At 36.2% G+C, this 21,548-nt stretch overlaps 1 protein-coding gene and 1 long non-coding RNA gene across 10 annotated transcripts in view; both read right to left on the reverse strand.

Annotated features, from left to right (window-relative positions):
- The window catches only part of ROBO2 (roundabout guidance receptor 2), a 1,654,833-nt gene that overhangs the window by 367,787 nt on the left and 1,265,498 nt on the right, over positions 1-21,548 (reverse strand). The window lies entirely within an intron of this gene.
- Positions 1-21,548, reverse strand: part of LOC125964552 (uncharacterized) — a 63,056-nt gene that overhangs the window by 41,055 nt on the left and 453 nt on the right. The window contains exon 2 of the long non-coding RNA XR_007477678.1: positions 17,429-17,517. This is a non-coding gene — a long non-coding RNA (uncharacterized LOC125964552). The remainder of the gene's footprint in view (positions 1-17,428; positions 17,518-21,548) is intronic.

Raw genomic sequence — 21,548 nt, forward strand, 5'->3', positions numbered from 1 at the left:
TCTAAGGGTATATGCCCAGTAGCGGGATTGCTGGGTCGTATGGTAGTTCTATTTTTAGTTTTTTAAGGAACCTTCATACTGTTGTCCATGGTGGCTGTATCAAGTTACATTCCCACCAACAGTGCAAGAGGGTTCCCTTTTCTCCACACCCTCTCCAGCACTTACTGTATGTAGACTTTTTGATGATGGCCATTCTGACTGGTGTGAGGTGATACCTCATTGTAGTTTTGACATATGCACAATATTACTCAGCCATAAAAAGAAACGAAACTGAGTTATTTGTAGTGAGGTGGATGGACCTAGAGTCTGTCGTACAGAGTGAAGTAAGTCAGAAGGAGAAACACTAATACAGTATGCTAACACATACATATGGAATCTAAAAAAAAAAAAGGTTCTGAGGAACCTAGGGGCAGGACAGGAATAAAGACGCAGATGTAGAGAATCGACTTGAGGACATGGGGAGGGGGAAGGGTAAGCTGGGACGAAGTGAGAGCGTGGCATGGACTTATATATACTACCAAGTGTAAAATAGATAGCTAGTGGGAAGCACCACATAGCACAGGGAGATCAGCTCCGTGCTTTGTGACCACCTAGAGGGGGGAAAGGGAGGGTGGGAGGGAGATGCAAGATGGAGGAGATATGCGGATATATGTATATATATAAGATATGGGGATATATGTATATGTATGGCTGATTCATGATTCACATCTTTAACAATAAAGATGTTAAAAAATTTTTTTTTAAAAATAAAATTCCTCTGATGGCAGAGAATAAATCTGAGTAAAGCAGAATAAATATCAACGGAAATTACCACCTTTCTCTAAATGTACGCAAGTAAAAAGGAAAAAAAAATCTAGAAGCTCATGTGAAATGGCAGTTACTACAAAACCAGTTTGGTGTGAAAAGAAGCTGAGGATGGATATGACCAGCAACGACCAATCAAAAAGTCCACGTTAGGGCTTCCCTGGTGGCGCAGTGGTTGAGAGTCCGCCTGCTGATGCAGGGGACACAGGTTCGTGCCCCGGTCCGGGAAGATCCCACATGCCGCGGAGCGGCTGGGCCTGTGAGCCACGGCCGCTGAGCCTGCGCGTCCGGAGCCTGTGCTCCGCAACGGGAGAGGCCATGACAGTGAGAGGCCCGCGTACCGGGAAAAAAAAAAAAAAGTCCACGTTAGAGACTCACTAATAAAGTTGAAACCTGAAATTTGTCCCTGGATCTTTAACTTTCAGTTTAGACTTAGACCAGGATCTATAAACAAACAAACAAACAAATATTTTCTGTTTTTATAACTACTTATATCATGGCTATACTCTCCATTGGTTATACGCAGTGAATTTGAAACTTCAGAAATTCTAATTTTTTAAATGGCAGGTAAATGGCTTAAAACCTAGCTTTACTCCTTTCAAGGCACACCTGTTTGGAATGGGAGCCTTTTCTACCTCTATAGTAATTCAGGGTTTTAAATTTCCATACCTGATCAGATGACCCTACAAGTCATTCTGCAACTTGTTCCAGAGAGATCCACTACAACACAGAAAATAGAATCTTGAAGAATCTGTTTAAGCACTGTGTCTCAGTGTTTTAGATGTAAAATGGGAACAGTGTGGAAGCGCTGTGAGCATTAAATGAATTAATTACCGAAGTATTTATAATAGCACTTAGTTCATAGCAAGGTTAGCTATCATCATCTTCATCATCACAGTCATCACATTCATCATCATCCTCATCATCAAGGTCATCTGCTCTCTCAAAGATTTAATGTAATATTTGCCTATTTTATGATATTTCAACTTTGATTTATGATGCAAAATGACAATGGTTAAAATATGAATGACTTCCCAAGTAGCTTTTAAGAATTTTTTATATGCTTTTTCTCGGGAGTTTTTTGATATACATTTTGGATTCTTTGTGTGTGTGCATGTTCCTGCCTGGCTGTAGCCTCGCTCCACACCCTACACCCCCCAAAGCCACCATCAAGGCTTGCTCCCCACTTCCAGGTTCAACTTGAAGCTGGCCCCCCTTCAGAAGAACACCCAAGCTTTTTTCAGTAGTAATCCATTACTCACAAAGATTTATAACCAAGGTCCATCCAAAGACTTGTATGAACAGAATGCTCTCTCACTGTGAGGGCGCAACTCCTGGTACGCCTATCAGCACAAATGCCTTTTCTTTGTATAATAAAAATGTGGTTCCAACTGATCATGAACTCACTACTTTTTTCACCTCTTACACATCTTCAGCAATGTAAGCACTGCAATTTTGCCATTTTTCAATATGCAAAACATAGGTATCAAAACAAAAGCAAAACAATAGAATCCTCTGATGTGTTTTTCAATCACTGGACATTATCTATAACATATATCTTACTGGTTCACTTGAGAACATCTCTTTGTGCTTCATCTCAAAGATATCCTCTAGCTACTGTATGAAATGGAGAGGGTGATACATTTGTTCCCAACCATAATAGTTTTGTGAAATATTTATTTTCTAACAGGCAAAATAATGTACAAAATTGAAGTGGAGAAAATTACTAGGTGGGCAGCTTTAAACTACTATTTTTCAGAAGGCCTGAGAATGTGTCAATCAGTGTAAGGATATTTCAAAATACTATAAACTTTTCTCCTCTCATTCACATAAAAGATGAAATCTGAAATGCATTCCTCCCCCCCCCCTTTTTTTTTTTTTTTGCCGTATGCGGGCCTCTCACTGTTGTGGCCTCTCCCGTTGCGGAGCACAGGCTCCGGACGCGCAGGCTCAGCAGCCATGGCTCACGAGTCCAGCTGCTCCGCGGCATGTGGGATCTTCCCGGAACCGGGGCACGAACTCGTGTCCCCTGCAGCCTGCATCGGCAGGCGGACTCTCAACAAGTGCGCCATCAGGGAAGCCCTGAAATGCATTCCTTCTATAACAGAGCAACCAGAGGTTTTGCAGTAGTTGTACTGCCTTTCTTCCAACTTAGGTAATAAGCCAAGTTTTAAAAAAAACATGCACACAAATACGCATATGGGAGCATATAGTGCCAGTGTATCTTAGCATTTCACTGCTGGTATATGAGTAGTAATAGTGTCATGATTTCTGATTAAAATATATCCTTGTATAAAAAAAGCAGAGATTCTCCAGAACAAAGGATGAGGCCACAATAAAAGCTCCCTTTTATGCCATTTCCTTAGAGAACTGACAACACAGTATAGCAATATGCCTTGTTCTTTCCAAGACTAAACATCATTTTTAAAAGATCTATTCTCAGTCTACAGAAAAGCTTTAACAGCTCATTCCTATTCAAAGTGTCTTTGGAGAGAATATCATCCTTCCCTTGGATCTGTCACTGTTAAGAATTCTTAAGTGGCTACGGAACTTGTAAGGCTGTTTCTGTGACCCTCTTGGCATTCCCCAGGAATGCATTTGCCATTTGGGTAGAGGCAAGGATGAGGGTCCCATCTCTGTCTCCCTACCTGGCTTTATTTAAAATGAAGTACTTTGTTTCTAGTGCAGACAAAGAAAGCCGAGGCAGATCTCCAGATAAATTTATTTCCCATACTCTCTCTCTGTCCAGAGATACCTCCTCAGATATGTGACAGGTCAATTGGAAACCAAGAGCCTGGGAGTGCCTCATTTCAGCACTAATTCTGGATTGGCAGCCTCTCAGTGAAATTCCCATGAAGCCCAGACACCAGGAATCAAACCAATGCAGTTTCCTTCGTGTTCCTGCCTTGCTGCAGCCTTGCTCTACATCCTCTACTGCAAAGCCACCGCCAAAGGTGGATTACCCGCTGGGGCAGCACAGTTGTCAGAGTAGTGAAAGTGAAGGGGATGGTGCACAATTATTAGGTCACTTAATCATTTCAGGGACTCAATTATCATGACTGACTCTCCTGTCAGTCCTACTGTCATCTAATAATTGCACAAACTGCATTTTCACCTCCACTCTGAATCTATGGCCTGTGTGACCTTGGGTAAGTCGTTTAAACTCCCAGAGCCAATTCCTCTTGCCAGATATAACACACCAAATTACTGTTTGAGCTGAATCTTCTTTATGCTGTATCGCTTCATTTCAAATGATGGGTTTACTGCAATTCAAAACAGTGAATCAACTTGCTTCACTGTCAAGAAACTTCTTAAAGCACATTTCTAAGGATCATGAATAGTCATTTTATCCATCCTGAGTGGCCAGTGAATCTTCAAACGACTCAGTCCATTGATTGCTGAGAAATAGTTTAGCTGTGCTGTGGAGTATTATCACCTCATTTAGTGATGAATATGCCTATTTCAATAAGTTGGATAAAGAGCTTATAACAAAGTCTGTCTTCCATTTCAATGATAACTGTCTTAAACAATATAGTCAATAGATCAAAAGGGTATTCATATTTCCCCCTAAATCCACAAACAAGCTGCTGTGCACCCATGAAAGACATCTTAACCCAGTGCTGTGAGAATAGCCCTCTTCTTTCTTAGACTCAAGGACCACCTGTTTTATTACTTCTGTAGGACACTGCAGATACATTAAGAGGAATAAGTTGATAGCATGTGAGAGCAGTTTAAAGTGAAATTCTAACTAGAATGACGAGAGGATCTCCTAAACAGCCTGACCCTCAGCAGGTCCCACAGGTAGTGCCACGGCCCAGCAAAGCTATTAGTATACACATCCAAGAGACAATAAAGAAGGCTGGCCAGAGCCCCAGATGGTGCTGCCGTAAAAATACATTCCAAAGCTTGGCATCTGGATTTCGCAGCTGCCATGCATAGCCCATGTGTGGCAATAAATACTGGTTCTGAGACTGGAATAGCTAGAGGTTAGGGACAAATGGAATCATCTGAACCATCACAATGGAACAAACAGACAAAGCACTGAAGTGATTGTGAAATGGCATGTACTGTCAGCTGCTGAAATGCTAAGGTAAACTTTCAGCAAATAAGGGTTTATTTGTCAAAGGACAGCAGCTAGCAAATAACCATCCTTTATTTATTACTGTTCTTTATTTTGCCAATTCCAAATATTAAGCTCTGCTTACTCTTATCTATCTTTTTTGTCATCATTTGAATTCTTAGTACTTCCGTTCAGCCACATCGATCATTTATGACATAACCTTTTAGTAACCAAGTGTCTTCTCTTTAAAATGTACAATATTTTTATCCATTTATTTGTTTATTCATGCAACAGCTATTTTGCTGCAGATTTCCCATGGGCCAGGCACAGTTCCAAGCATGAGAGATAAAGGAATATACAAAACAAAGTCCCAACTCTCATGATGCTTACATTCTACTAATGCAAATTCATGTATATGTTTCTTAATATTTATTGTGCACTGACCATATGCCATACGGTTCTCATCTCAAAGACAAAGGAAATTCTGTCCAAGGAAACAGACAAGAAAACAGGTAATAACAAGCCTGTGAAATGCTAACTACAACAGCAGAAGATAATTTCCTGAGAACACAGAGAAGGGTCATTAAATTGGATATGAATATAAGGAAAGTATCAGGAAGGGCTTTGCAAAGGAAGAGAGACCTCAGCTAAGAACTGAAGGCTTAGAAGGAATTCACCAAGGGAACAGCCAGAGGTGGGAAAAAAAAAAAAAAGAAAAGAAAAGAAAAGAAAAAGATTTGAATGTGCAGAGCTCAGCCAATTGTTTAGCGGAACTGGAATGTAAAATTGTAAAATGGGAGGAAAATATGGAAAGAAATAAAGGTAGAGTGAGCAGCAGTGGCCAGTCATGAAGGGCTTTTGCAAACATCCATGAACAGAAAAAAAAAAAATTTTATTCCTGAAGGCCACCTAATTTGGGAGATTTATAGGTACATAAATACCTATATATAGGTAAAAAGGATACATTCCCAAAGAAAGATACTTTGCAAGTTGAGAAAAGAGATCACACTTATTTACAGCAGAAGGTCACTGAGGAGGCATTTATGCTGAACTCTGAAGCAGAAGTGGGATTCCATAGAAGAGGATCATGGATAATCTGGCCAAGATGAGTATGAAATACTTGAAACTCTTAGGTGGACTTTTAAGACAGTCTGCTCCTCTGAGGAAAATGAGTATAATTTCTCAACTTCTAAAGCTAAGAAAACTCAGGAAGAATATAGGATTAGATAAAAGTAACACAAACTTGAACTTCTATAGCAGCCATGTTCCCCCACTCACCAAGTTACTTAGTTTAATTAATTTGGTTATTACGTAAACCAGCATTAATCCTGCTTCTACCTTTAGGGTTGACCTAAAATTTCCAGCTATCCTTTCACTTGAAATTTGTACAAGTGGATTTGAATCTACCTTTGTAGTCTCCTATACATACTTTCCATGGCACATTGGCCTCCCTCTGACATGCTGGTACTTATTTTAAACTCACAGAATGTTGGCTCATCAGTAGGTTATAAAACCAATATCTTTTATCATATACTCCCTAGCTAGTAGACCTGAACACATGTTATCTTGCTCCAGATTCCACTCAAGACAGTAGCTGAAGAAATATTTAAATGACATTATAACGAAGCATCTTTCTTACCTATGAGATAGATTCAGATAACATATCCTGACATATTATTATCAAAATATCTTTATGGCATTGTTTCTTATTACACATTATTTTTCCCCAATTGTGTCTTAATCCATAATGTAATATGAAAATACTGGTAATAACATCTTCGGTTACACCATTGATCTCTCACCTCTTAAGCTGGAAGCAGAAAATCATAAAAGCCCTGAATTCCATCCAACTAATCAGATTAGTTAGGTAGGCAATCCTATGTTAAGATAATGTTGCTGAAAACACAAGTCTGACCTTTTTTTACCAAAGATTTTTCACTGTTCACATACAGGCTACTTTGTCCTTCTTTATTTTTACTGAGAGTTTGTACTTTCTAAAGAGTAACACTTTTTATTTCTTTCAATCAGTACATAATGATTTCCTATTATTTATAGCAATCATTCCTTTTGAAATACTGTTCTAGTGCCCTACACAGGTCCAAAATGCATGCCTATTTTCATGGTCTCTGCATCTGACCACAGCAGCTTGCCAATTAAGTCTTGCCAGGTCCTGTCATTTCAGCGTTTAAAAGAGCTTCTAAAGTCCCACCTGCTCTGTGAAGCTCCTCAGCAATAAAGATAATTCAGAGGATTGTTTGTTCTGCCTAGTCATAACCTTTGGGCTACATTCTGTTTGCTGAAAAGCCAATCTTTTCCCTGATATGGTTTGCTGAGGGCCCAGTCTGCTTTGTGCACTATGTGTATTTAAATAATAAAACAGAAGCTGGTGATCCCAGGGACCCTCATTGCAGATTATCAAGTGTAAATTAGCCAAGTGTTTTGATAGCTCTTAATTACAGACAACAGACAGACTCATGGAAGCGTCTGCATAAGCCACACATCTAGGTAATATGAAACCTGGCTCCACTCCTTGGCAATTATATATCTGTTGAGATATGGGGAGGGGAGGGGGACCACCAGGTGTCCACCAAGAAGGACAGGATTTGTGGATTAGCAAAAAGTGAGAGCTAATGAGGTTGGATGCTAGGAGGGCTTTCATTAGCAGTGCTGTATTAGTGCATAATTCAGAGGCCATTTTCAAAAAGGATCTAAAAATTCCCTGGAAGATCGCTGGTACACAATATAAATTACTGGGGTAAGCAGGCTAGTTTACTCTGACAGTGCCAAGGTTTGTTTGTTTTGGTGTTCCTTATAAACCTTGGTTTCACCCTCCGCTCTTAGCAAAAGGCTGTCTCGGGACTACCTTATTCTTCTTTACTCCTTCTCCATCAATATTCTCCACAAATAAAGTACTTTACAATACCAATTGATCAATGATTGAAGCTTTCTGTACTAAATTTTTGGACTAATGCTTAAACCTCCCACCATCTTTAAGCTAAATAAAATATGAGATATCAAAATGTTTATGCTGAATAAAAGAGATTTTTTTTTGTTTATTGTTTTCGCACACGCGCATACACACACGTTGAAAAGCACACTAAGGAGTTTACTTCTATGACCTCTGTTTATACTTTATGATCTTGATGTTATCCTCATCATGCACATTAAGGAAACAGAATAAATGATTTTCCAAAATTACATACCCTGTAATTGGTACAGACTTGTTTTTAGGGCAAAGATGCATTACTAACATTCTTAAATGTTATAAAATATAAAAACAGTGATAACACGTAAGTATTGACTTTTAAAAATATTTCTAGGATAATAAAGCAGAAAGTATCTTAGATTTGTCTTTTGTTGTCATCTGTGCTTTTTGCTCTATTCATCCCATTTCTGCTAGTGAAATTAAAACAAGAGGATCACTGGCACCTAAAGAGAAATTATCTAAAGAAAAACCAAAACTTGATCAACTGTTGACAATGAGGCAGCTTCATTGGGTTAATGAATTTATAGACACCATTAGCTATCACATACAGAGCTTCAATAATTGATCGTTTTGGAATCAAAGATATTTTTTGATGTGATAATTGAAACACATGCTCAAGGCTGACAGCAAAGCTGGCTTACAACCTGCAGGAGATGCTCAACCTCCAGACAGAAACACCACTGGTCAGTTTTATAACTACAGCTAAATGTGAGAAGAAACCAGATGACTTCCACTCTCATACACCCATAGATTCCCACTGGCAAGACTGTCTTCTCATTGCTTTCTACAGAATAAATTAAAATGTATTTTTCCAGAAGAAAATTGGGTTGATGTTTGGGATCTGCTTAAAAACAGAACGTTTTCTTCCACCATGAACACAAAAGAATCTGAAATGCAATTTAGTTCCTATGCTTGCTCACGTTTTTTATCTTGTGATGTCTATAAAATAGCTTTGCTCTCCAAATCTAAGGGGTTTCTGAATTGCTACAGTAAGAGTTTGGGTAGTAACCGTGTCCCCCCAGACTGTTTGTTTCTTGAGTTCAGAACCACCCACATCATGTATTGTACCACTATTTTAGCACTTCAGAGGTTAATTTTTTCTCACACTCAGGGAGCCTGTCTCTGAAATAGACTTGCAACCACAAGGTGGCAGAAGAGATTTGTGGTCACATGGTCTAACTTCAAAGATTGGTGCTTATATATTTATTGTGTATACTACATCTACTCAGTAGTTGAATTGTTTTTATACATGGACCACTTTACACCCGGCTTGTTTTATTAATTCTTACAAATTTACACTTTGCCAACACTTTTCTTTAAACTTACAGGTGCCTTTAAGTAAGGCTTTCTCTACTTTCACACTCATTTAACTGGATTTGATTTGAAAACCTCCAAAAATGTCTTGGTTCCCATAAATTCTTATTTCCCTGGGTAATAACACATTTCTGTGCTTCTTGTATCAAAAAAAAAATCCAGTATCCCCAGTGCTAATCTGAATCCTACCTCCCTAGGTTATTTGGGATCTTAATAAAGAGTCTCACCTTCTCTAGTTTTCCCCCCAAAAGTACAGTTTAAACTTTGCATTTCAATATATTGTTGTCTCTAAGAAAAGATATAGTGGCCCGCCTCTATGATGCACAGAACTGGCTACTGAAGTTTAATGAAAAGGTCATTAACCTTGGGTCAGAAGAACTGGGACCTTTTTTCTATTCTGCCACTTTTCTGCTGGGTGACTTTGAGCAAGACACTTAACCCCTTTGACCCTCGGTTTCCTCTTCTGTCAAATGGAAATGCTGGTTCAATATGGAAGTAAGGGTTAAATAAATATAACTGAAATAAGTGCCTAAAACAGAGTAGGTCTTTAACAAATTTTATACTAGAAGTGCTTTAATTTCTCACTGTAATTTGGCAACCAAAAAAGAGATTAAGAATAAAAACAACCTGTAATAAAACCAAACTTTAAAATGTGGAACAATTCTTTCCTCTTTTCTAACGGTTCTGAAAGGTGTTCTACCTTAACATCACATAAGACTATAAGTAAGAATATTTGATAGTTTTGTTTTCAGCTTTTAAGTTCTCTGCTTAGAGAAAGGAGACAAAATCATCATTCTCTCAAAAAGCCCAACAAAGAAATGTTTTAATTACTTACTACATTGTAAAGCTACTTCTAAGGTTTAAGCCTCTTTCTACTTCCTGGAATATAGCAACCACATTAGACAAATTGTTCTGTACTGGTTCAATTAAAATATGAATATGTTGACTTGATATAGCAGTCACTATTCACTAGAATAGCTAAAAATGATGTCTTTAAAGGAAAAACAAAGCAACAGATTAATTATCTTCTCAAACAAAATCAAAAGTAACTACTTAGCTAAATTCTCCTTAAACATAGTACTAAGCAAAGTATAAAAACAGAATATGAAAAGAAAAATTATGTCAAATATGTGTCTATTTTATTATTTTGAACACCATATATTTCAAATACAATAGATTAGGATTTTTGTTTAATGTCAATTTTTATATTCATGGTTCTAGGTTATTTCTTTACCATTATTTCTAGTTTACTGTATCTAGAGCTTAGAAACCACAGCTGTGTCTAAGAAAGCAACAATCTTCGTACGGAAATAACCCAAATATTTAGATGAAGAATACGCCATTGCCACGGTGCTGACATATGTTGTCATTTCTCAGTGGCAAAGAAGAAAAAAAAATCTGATCTTCCATCATTTTAAACTCACTCAGGCCTTTTGATCACATTGTATGATTTTTATTGTCCAAATAGATTTTAATTTTTTCTACCCTGGAGAAAAGTTTGTTTCACGTCAAGACATACATTTCATAATACTTTGGTAATACTAGATTTAATCTTTAAAAAGACAAAATTTAAGAAGTTTTCTTCTGGAATAGAGCTATGCAATGAATATTAAACTTAATTTTGCAGTTTACAGCACAAAGCTCTTTATGTAAATTACTTCCAGAGAAATTATTTTTCTCCACTTGATTTAATTTTAAATACCTCTTCCATGCAATTATATTTAAATACTTGACTCAATTTGTAGAACAAATTCCTTGGCTTATATGAACTTTTAATTTCTAAATTCAACTTTTAAAAAAGTCTCCTAGGAACAATAATCATATTTCTAATATTCTCATTAAAGTCAAAATTTTAGTGCTGAAATTGTGTACTTCAGAGGCAGTCCCCTTTTTACAGAATCAAATATAAACATCTGCTGGCCATCTGGAGAAACACAGAGACATGCCAGCTGAGGACTCCTATACTGTGCTTACTTCTCAAAAATTTGTTTGCAATGCTTCTGAGTTCTCTTTAGCTTGGGTCTTAAAATGCTCCACACACATCTGTAATGTCAACTTCAGTGTACCCATACATCTTTCAAAGCAACATAAATTGAAGGTTAATACAACTAGCTATATAAATTAATTTAATGCTGTTTTGTCAAATAGAGTAATTCACATTTTCTAAACAGGTGCCCAGTTACAATTCATTTACCAAAACTTTTTGTTTATCCCTAATTTAAGAATAAGATGCAAACTGTCTGGAAAAAAATCAGGTGCCATTTAAAATGAGTGAAGTGATTTATGAATAAGCCGTGCACACATTTGTCACTCTGAGTCAATGTATTAAGCACCAGGTTTGGTTTTGTTTTGTTTTTAAGGAAAGAGTGGCCTCTCCTCATTTATGAATCACAGCTGCAAAAAAGCGAACACTGAAAGGCATCACCACTTGGTTGGTGGTCATTAATACACAATCCAGGTGTATCACAAAGTAAGCAAAAGGATTGCAAAGTGGACAACATCAAAGAGAGTGCCTCTCCCAAACCTTCATGTTTGATTCTGAAGGAAAAGACCTGTGTCTGCCTCAGCTGCTGTTTTATTTGCACGGCTCAGTCATAGCCCACAAAGACTGTAGGTACTTTTGACTAGTTTGACTAATTTACTTTTTAAAAAAGGATTAAAATAATGTTTAAACCTAAAAAGTAAAACCAACCATCTACTAAGGTTATGGTAGATGTCTCTCTGAGATACACTGCATTTAGGCATAAAGCACCCAGTTCCATCTTGCTTCCAGCACTAGGTGCCAGGGAGACCAGATATTGAAGGGGAAAGAGAGAAGGCATTTCCACCTGTAGAATGATAGAATGGCGTAAGGCTGAACATTTGTTGAAAGCCCAGTACGAGACAGCCCAGTCCAGGCATTTTTGACAATTACCAGACTCAAAGTAATCTTCCAAGGTAGACTGAGGGCCTGCATTTTATAGATGAGGAGACTTAAAATGACCCAAGCTAAATAACTTGATCAAGATTACAAAGTAAATCAGTCAAAAGCTAAGACAGAATTCAGTTCTAGTCCTTTCAAGATCTAAAATTAATATGCTACTCTGAATTAGAGTGGTTTTGAAGTAGGCTAGTCATTTTACTTACAATTTTTTTATATAATAGCAATATTTTAGGGCTATGATCTGACCTCTTACATGTAGAATATTAATATGTTATGATATAATGAAGTTTTTCTGTGTTTATATATAAAAAAATTTCTTCAGAATGCTTCCTTAGAAGAGTGGTTCCTCAGCTAAAACTTACAGATGGAAAATCAGGAAAAACCAACAACTCTAAAACTTTGGAACTTTATAGCCAGCTCTTAGTTCTCTGTGGTTATGGATCTAGGTCCTATAGCTATCATCATCATCATCACCATCACATACAGTAGCTATCCTCAAATTTGATTAGTATAATCAATTTTGATTATACAAATATTTTTTAAAAGAAACATTCTCTTTGACTTCTAATAATAATAATTATTTGTTTTATATTACTTAAATATCCATATGAATTCACAAATATAAAATTAGGTTTAAGTTTCATAAGTTTATGTCCTTGGGCAACTGTAAAATGTTTAAGTATAAACCTATGCAACTTCTAAAATTTAGATGAACAACCTAATTTTAAACTGATAGATGATATTATGCAGCTGAAACTAAATGTCACTGGCAATATTAATTTGAGGCTGACTGTCAGGGACCACGTGAATACCACTTATCCTTTTCTATTCAAACACCTGCAAACACTTTGTTCTTACTATGTTGTCTTACAGTCTTTGTTTTTCCCTAATGCCTCACATATCTGTAAAACTTTGATTATTTCCCTCTATATCACACACATTAAAGAACTATCATCTGGAACAAAAGCAATTGTAAAAACTTAGACACAGAAGGCAGAGAAGGAATGTTTTGTCATAGGTGGTTTCCAGGTAACCCAGAAAAAGCATTTTAGCTTTCTTTTTTTCAGTTATCAATGAAATAAAAAATTCAAATTAAAAAACTTTTGATATAGAATCCTTTCACTTATGGGAATAAAATTGGTGGACTCAAGTTCCAGAATGCTTATATCAAATGATCTCCCGAACTCATTTTATTGAGTAATTTTTCTCTGACAAAAATTTAAGGAAGTGTTATTACTAATTTAACAACATAATTTTACTTGCTTAACATCAAACAGTTGGTAAGAAGCAGATCTGGGATTCAAATCCAGATCAGTTGGATGCCTTGAAATGCTAAGAGAAATAGTGAAAAATATTAAAATTCAAAGAAAAAAGAGAGCGCACATACATTCGCAAAGTCAGCAACATTGTGCCTTTCTGTCAAGGAAAATGATTCTACCACTCAGTATTTGGGGTTGTAGGGGAAATACTCTCTAAGTAGCACCATTATTCTTACTGAAGAGAAGAGAAGCCCATGTATTTGTGAGAGGATAACTGAAGGGTGACAATGGGCCTCGTATTTGGGATGTGAATACGGAGTTACTCTCATCACTATCAACAAACCTAACTGAGCCCGCAAGTGCAGAGTACTCTGTTGAGCACTCAGACTAATGGCCCTGCAGTACAGCCTAATTCTAAAATTTTACAGAAGAAAGGCAGTATCCTCTCACCTAAAACATAAATAAGAGTCTACTGATTCCTCCCTTAGCTCCATGACAACCTACTCTTGCCAGCTCCAGGAATAAAGACTAGACTCAAAGCTTGGGAGCTATTCCTAGCTGCTTATGGGAGAAGCATTACACAGTCCCACAGCAAATATCATTAGTGATCCATTTACGTTAAATAAAGCAGTTCTAAGCTTGGAATCTATAAGTAGAGACATGGACTAAAGGCTTCAAGCTATTCAGAATGATTCCTCTCTCAGCAGATCACCACTAAAATAATAAATGCAACTGTTTATTAAGAGTGAAATACTTTAAAAATCACCCCCTTGTTTTTTCATTAATATTTACCTTAAATCTTTCATTAAGTTGAATATACATAGTTCGCCCCACCCCCATTCAACTTTCAGCACCAGTTATCAGTGATCAGTTAAGCAATGTTTGGGAACCAGCTAGACATTCCAATCAAACAGCCAATAAATCTTCCTGTTTCTTTGACTGAAAAATTATGCCTCAGAGACAGGTTGTGTAAAATAAGAAGAAGTCCAGCTATAATCAAGAGGCAGATTCTCTCCAAGGAATGAATTTATTTAAATTAAATTCACTGTTTACCAAAAAAGTGCTAAAGTGCTTTCTTGATGGCTTTCAGAATATTTTAGGGAATCTATGCAATACTGCCTTGGAGTTCCACCAGAAAGAAAAATAAAATGTTGAGTGCCAACACGTCAAAAGATAGTTGATGTCTCGTGATTCATGTTTCCTTGAGAATGCTAAAGTGTGCAGCATCTTCCACATGGGGCTGAGTTCATTTTGCTATCTTGTATTTCACATTTATTTTTTTACATGGTGGCTCAATATCTAATGGTTTAGATCTGGCCTTACCACTAAATTATCTTCCATTCAACTGAGGATTGATCCAACCTATATAGCTGGAATTAGAGTGAGTGTAGCCACACAATCTCAGGGTTAAACTTGTCTGCAATGGTCCCCTCCTCCCTTACTTACCCACCCAACACACACCTATATATATACTAGATACTTTAAAGCCAAACTCAATTCTTGATCCTAGCTCAGGGGTCTTCTGGGATTCAGGGAAGAGCTCATGGATCTCTCTTTGTGCCCAAGAAGCCACAAACTCATTAAAAATGAGTTTAGCCTATTTCTTTTCCTTTTACGTAAGAGTCAGGAAATTCCAAATAATAAGGTAAGAAGAGCTGACCAGCTACTATTTCTTGACTTTGTTCATAGTACATATTAATTGACATAGTACTATGTTTACCTGTTTTAAGTTCACATTATTTAACTAACTTAGTTCCCCATGGCAACTATTAAAAAAACAGACCTTAACTCAGACTAAATTGGCAGAACATCAGCAGTGAGTGCTTATTCCAGTTATTATAACCGCATACCTATATAAAGGTACACAATTTATTTTTCTGCCTCAGACAGATCCTTCAGCTAACTACAATTTCCAGTTTTATAAATAATTCAGCAATAGCAAGATCATTCTGTGATATCTGGTCTTAAAATTCTTTAAAATATTATGGTTCCATTTAAATCCTAGCAATCTTGGCTTTTCTTTGGTCTCAGTTTTCTGTTTATTTTGCTTGTCATTTTCTATGTACTTTCAAAAGGTGTCTTTATGAAGTTTGCTGTTCTAGCAACAAAGTTTTAGATGTTTGAAAAAAAATGATTCTATTTTAAAAAGTCACATTGTACTAAACATCAGCTTGAAAGAAAGAAGCCACAAATGGCAGAGTTTTCCCCTCACCCTGGATGAGAATCAGAAACCACCCTTGTTTGCCAAAGTTTCTCTGAAGTCTCCATTGTATTCACACAGCCTCATCCTATGGAGAGTTGAGCTAAATGAGTCAGTATGTTAATTATGAGCTCTGGGAGCACAAAGAAGAAATAAAGAAGTTATTACCTTCCCAAGTTTCTCAGGCAATGAGACCCACTTCTGGAGATATGTGGTGCTCTACCAGAATCTATCATGAGAATGAGCTTTGCAGTAAAATGCACAGAATTAATTTTTTAATGAGAATCCTCTACTGGTTTTCTGAGTCAGATCCACCTGACAAATGTCACTGGGCAACGTCATCACCAGTTAACCAGCACAAGGCCTTTAGAACAGATGGTAGAGCGACGCCTTTTCAGAAGTCAGGCTGGCTAATTTCAGCCACCACCACCTCTCCACCATGAAAAGGAAATAAAATAAAATTGGCTCCATGTCACTCAAACGTGACAGTACTTTGGATTTCTCCCCCATGATGTTTTTTAGCCTTGAGGCAGATATGACAGGCGCCTTATTAAATTCCAAAAATAAATGTGGAGCAAGAGGCAGTGCATTCCAATGAGACATCCAGCTTGTTAAAATGCAACATGCATAAAACTTGGTTCATTGTATTTTTAGCCATCATCCTCATCATTTGAAATCAAAATGGAAATATAATATTTGTTACCATAATCTGAGTAAAATTAGTAAAAAGATCTGTTATTTTTTTATAAAAATTAGCCATTCATTTGTTCACATGGACTTAAGCTGGAATTTCCCAAAAATATCTCCATCAATATCCGGAAATAGGCAAAAAAGATTTACAGAAGATTTCTCACTCTATATTTTAGCATAGCCCACGCATCTACTAACATTTCCTTAGACAAACCCAGTGATATTTATGGATCCCTGCCTTTGTGCATGCTGTACATTTTCCTATCTGTATTTCTGTCTCTCAAACTACTACAATCCTACTTTGATTTTCACCATCTTTTCCTGACATACACCCTCTTCCCCCATACCATTATAAGTAACCACAATATGTGCCTTGTTCAGCTATTTAGCACTTAATTCATTTATTTATTCTGCCTCACGTGTTCATTTATTTCCTCCACTAGAAAAGTATTTCTTCTACAAGGAGCTTCTAGGCATCCTTACATAACCTACAGCATCCAGCCTGAGGCATTATACATATCAGGGATTCAATAAATGTTAAAAAGAAAAAACATGACCAATTGCACACATCATAATGATACAATCACTTTTGTTTCTTCCTTGTCTTACTACCATGACTCCAAGAAATTTGGATAATTGATCCCAAGAAGCAACCCAATCTTGAAGTCCCAATATGTGTATAATCTGTACTAGAAAAAACACAACAGAGTGTCTGAATCTGGTCTTTATCTTCAAGAAGATTTACGCCAGAGTGTAGGGACCAGGCTTTGAGGACAATTCTCGGGACATCTCTATGACTCATTCCTTGTAACAATGATAACTAGCATTTGCCTTGGGATTAACAGTAACTAAAGTACTTTTAATGCATCATTTAATGTTAAAACATTCTCATAAAGGAGGCAATACTAGCCCAGTGTTATATATCAGAAATCAGAGATTCAGAGACTTTAAATCACTTGTGCAAGGCCACCTGCCTGCCAAGAAGTGACAGTACTGGGGTTCAAGGTCGTGTATGTTAATGACAAAAAACCATGTACTACGCACCTTCAATAATTCCACAATTTCACAAAGCACAAATGTATGTCCCAAGGAACCTGAGGAGACTGGACTAGCAAATCCATGACACTGTACCCAGAATATTCACTCAGTTTTACCCAGATGATTTTTCCTAATATCTAAGGAAGTGACCCACCTTCCATTCCCAGCTCCAGGGAGCTCTGGCAGAGCCCCCTCCCTCCAGACCATTGTGTTCCCACAGATACTTCTAAGGCTTCCCTGGTCCTAGGAATAATAATCATCATCATGTAGGTCTTTAATCAGTACCAGGGTGCAGTTAGCAATCATGATCCAAAAGATGGTTCAAAGTGCTAAAATTTAGCTTATTTTTATTTAATTCTATTTCTCATGCAAGAAGCAAATTATTATTTTTCAATATGATCAGGTTTAATCTGAAATGCGTTATGCAAACCATCATTATTTCTAAGAAAAAAAAATAAGGTTAACACAAGATCATAAAGATGGGAAAGGCTTTCCTATAACTAAAATTCCTTCAGAGAGTTTCTGTTGCAACATCCTAGGTCAGAAAGCTGACTAAGGCAGGTTGGAGCAGGTTATTAGGGTTCTAATTCTCTCCCGGTTTCTCTATCTTTCTCTCTATCATCTCTATCTCTTTCTCTCTCTATCTCTATCTTCCTCTGTTTTCCCTTGTTTGATATCTTTCATTTAATTAATTTCAACCAGGTAATATCTTGCAATATTAAGGCACACTATAATAGGCCATATATAACCTTCCACATTGAGGACCATATACAATTTGAAGGTCCTTCCTTACATATAAAAAGAAGGCAAAAGACACTATCAGCCACTCTCTCCTCTGCCTTTGATTTGACTCTACATGTTCAAGATTACCCCCTTCTGTTCTCTCTCCCACATTTATTCTCCCTTTTCTGTTGAAGTTCAACAAGAAAGCTGTCTTACGGAAGAACATTTGCTGTTTATACCACCCTCTTGTAAACAAGTCATGTCACTGTTGTCATGATGTTGTATCTATAGCAGAGCTGGATGCAAAGGAAATTTCAACACACTGGAGAAAGTATTTCAGTAAACTTCAAAAGAGAGTATATTCTGGATAACAATAGCGTGGAAGCAGTGTCAGCTTTTCTGCTAAGTACCTTCCCACACCTTAGATTTAAATTGCTTTAGCCATATAATTATTTTTTCTTTTCATTCAGAGATGTGAAAGAAGACTATATGATGCAAAATAAGAATGTTTGCTTGCCAAAACGTTGGTTAGAAAACTAAGCCTTAGAGAAAAGAACCTCAACAGGGAAGAATATTGTTATCTCTTTAGCCAAATGCCATGTTTTGCCTTTTGGTAACACTTTAAATTCTTAGAATATATTATTTCTTCTCCTGACATAAATATGAATGTATCCAATCTTACTTGAAATGTGTGAAACTTTAACACTAACAACCCCTGCCAACTGCAATCCATAAGGCAATACGTATTTCAGCACATATCTGGGTCCTCTCTTAGTATAAAAATAAAAGTAAATCAAAGTAAGTTGTTAAAAGAGCTTATTTTCCACGTTAGCAAAATATCTACAAAGTGCTTCACGTAGTTGGGCTTGCTAAATGTTTGTGGTTATTATCAAATCTCCTGATAATAAAAAAAACTGTTCAAAAGTCACTAAAATAGTCAAAGCTTCTGACTTTTGATTCCTTACGCACTTCGTATTTTAGATTCCAACCACATAAAGGAAAGACTGATACAAATGGATGATCCTTTCTTGATACTTAGTTTGCTTCCTGGTATTGATTAATCATACTGCAGTTGTGGAAAGCCCTGAATTAGAGGTCAGAAGATTGATGTTTTTATACTAGCTTAGCCACTATTTATTTCCTGTGTAAGCCTGCCACCTGACTTAACTTGTCTGTACCCCAATTTTCTCCTCTGTCATTTGGGATCCATAATAACTTACCTCTATTTTAATGAACAAATGGATAGTGATTATTGCTTTTATTTATTCGTACTATTCTTGTCAGATAAATGAACTACAGAAATTCATTTAAAATGTAAAGTTGCGTTGGAAATAGTGCTATCATTAAGTAGCACAAACTGAATTTAAAGGAAACAAGAAAATAAAAAATAACATTTGTCTATTTCCTCACTATAATTATTTTAGTTTTGATCTGTACACTTTATGGTTTGAGTCAAAACTAGAAACAGAAATATGAGATCATTATTCTGTTAGTACCATCCCCCGAAAAAGTGTAATTTTCACAAGTGCTTCTATTTCACCAGACTTAGAGGGTGTTACATAGTTAAAATTTGACTTATAAGTACTTAGAACTTTTAAAATACTTCACCTCATCCATCCTTTGATATTTTACTATTACTATCTTTGACAACCAGTAAAAAGTTTGGTGAATAGATCTGTTTACAAAATGCCAGTTGATGCACCAGTGATCAAATATGTACAAAGTACAGAGACTTCTGTATAAAAATAGAAGCATTTTATGTACTCACTCATCAAAACAGATGAGTTTTATCAAGAGATGCTTATGCGGAGTTTCTGAAATATTTTCATTTGAATTGTTACACCTGCCAATCATCTCTGACTTCTCAGCTAATCAGCAGACAAAAAGAAAAATCAAAGAAAATTTGAAATAAGATTGTAGCTTAAATTTAAAATTACTACAGCCTGGCGTTCATTTTCGGTTTGTTTGTTTACAATTTCACGTGAAGCCTGGGCTGCTATGTAAAGTTATGTTATACATTTTCCCTCAGCACAGCCATTCAGCTCTCATTTTCCCTGTTCTAGCTGGGTAGGGATTAGTAGCCCATTTTCATTAGAAATATCAACATTTCCTAAAGTTATTAGAGATATGTAAAAATGTCATCAAAAACTATATATCTGGGGGGACACTAGGAAAATTATGAACTTTTCAGGATATCAGCTACCTCCTCTATCTGCAGGTAGAAAGAAAACAGGAGTATTCCTGAGTAAAGGTCCATGTCACTAGGATAGTTCTGCATTATACATAGTGGTGACTGAACACACAGTGGCAGAAAATACTTGTTGACAAACAAGGTAGCCTGTTTGCCTAAAAAGGCCCAGTGATAAACAAATTTTCTTTAGAAAGAAGTGAAAAATATAATCATAATGAGCAAAAGAAAAGTAGTTTTAGTCTGCTAAATGAAATATGTCTCTATAAAAGAAAATTGAATAGTAAATATGGCTGAAGCTATAATTAAAAGCAAATATTTAGAAATACAGTAAATGTTCTTCAACACAATTTTTTTCATTAAACTTCATTTTAATTTTAAAAGGAACTATTTAAAAAATTTTAAGCCATAAGTATTCTTAATAAAATTGGCAAAATAGGAAGTAGTAATTGTGATATGTACTTTATTTTTAGGGGCAAGTGGGATCAAAAAGGCATCGAACGTTAATACCAGATTATTCTAGCAGAAAGAATTTTAATTAACCAAATGAATGCTTTTGAATCACATTGTATTTTTGGCAGAAAGCATGATAGAAATATGTTAAAATAAATTTCCTTAAATCTCTGAAATTTTCTGTCTAATATATAAGTGAATTGATTCTTCTGCTGACAGAACATCACAATTTTTGACATTGCATTAAAAAAGCATATATGTGTCATTGGTTCAAGTTCATATTTTATATTTAGGTAAATTCCACTCACATCATTAACGTCTTTTTTCTTTCATATTATTGAACGTATAAGGTTGTAAAGCTGGGAAAGGACTTTCAGGTCATATAACATTTCTTTAATTTTAGAGATGAAAAAATTAGTATTTAAGCTATTCTGATTTCATATTTAGTCATCACTTTATGTGTGATTTTTTTTCTCCCAAATATATGGTATATTGTAATTAAGCTTATTTAAATATTGTTTACTGTAATAGATTATAAAATCTACCAAAATACAATACGAAGTCATTGTTTTTCCATTGGTCATCTTTTGGGAGAAGACACAATAACAACCTCTTCATTTTGTCTGATTGAGCTCTTCTGCTTTTCTAATTTAAATACTTCAATCACAGAAAGGCATCACTTTTTGAATGTTACAGTGAAAAAAATATCCGCAATGCTTAAATACAAGCAACCACCAGAAACCCCCAGAATTAAAGTAAGGCCACTTCATGATGTGGACTTCATCCACCTAAGCATCAAGGAACCAATCCCAAAAGTCCCCAACCAATAACCAGAAAGCCCTGACATTGAGAAGATAAGCCCTAAACAGACACTATCGGAACATTTGTCATTGAATTTTTAATTCTGTTT

This window comes from Orcinus orca, chromosome 5 (genome assembly GCF_937001465.1).
Source record: "Orcinus orca chromosome 5, mOrcOrc1.1, whole genome shotgun sequence".
NCBI classification, from domain to species: domain Eukaryota; kingdom Metazoa; phylum Chordata; class Mammalia; order Artiodactyla; family Delphinidae; genus Orcinus; species Orcinus orca.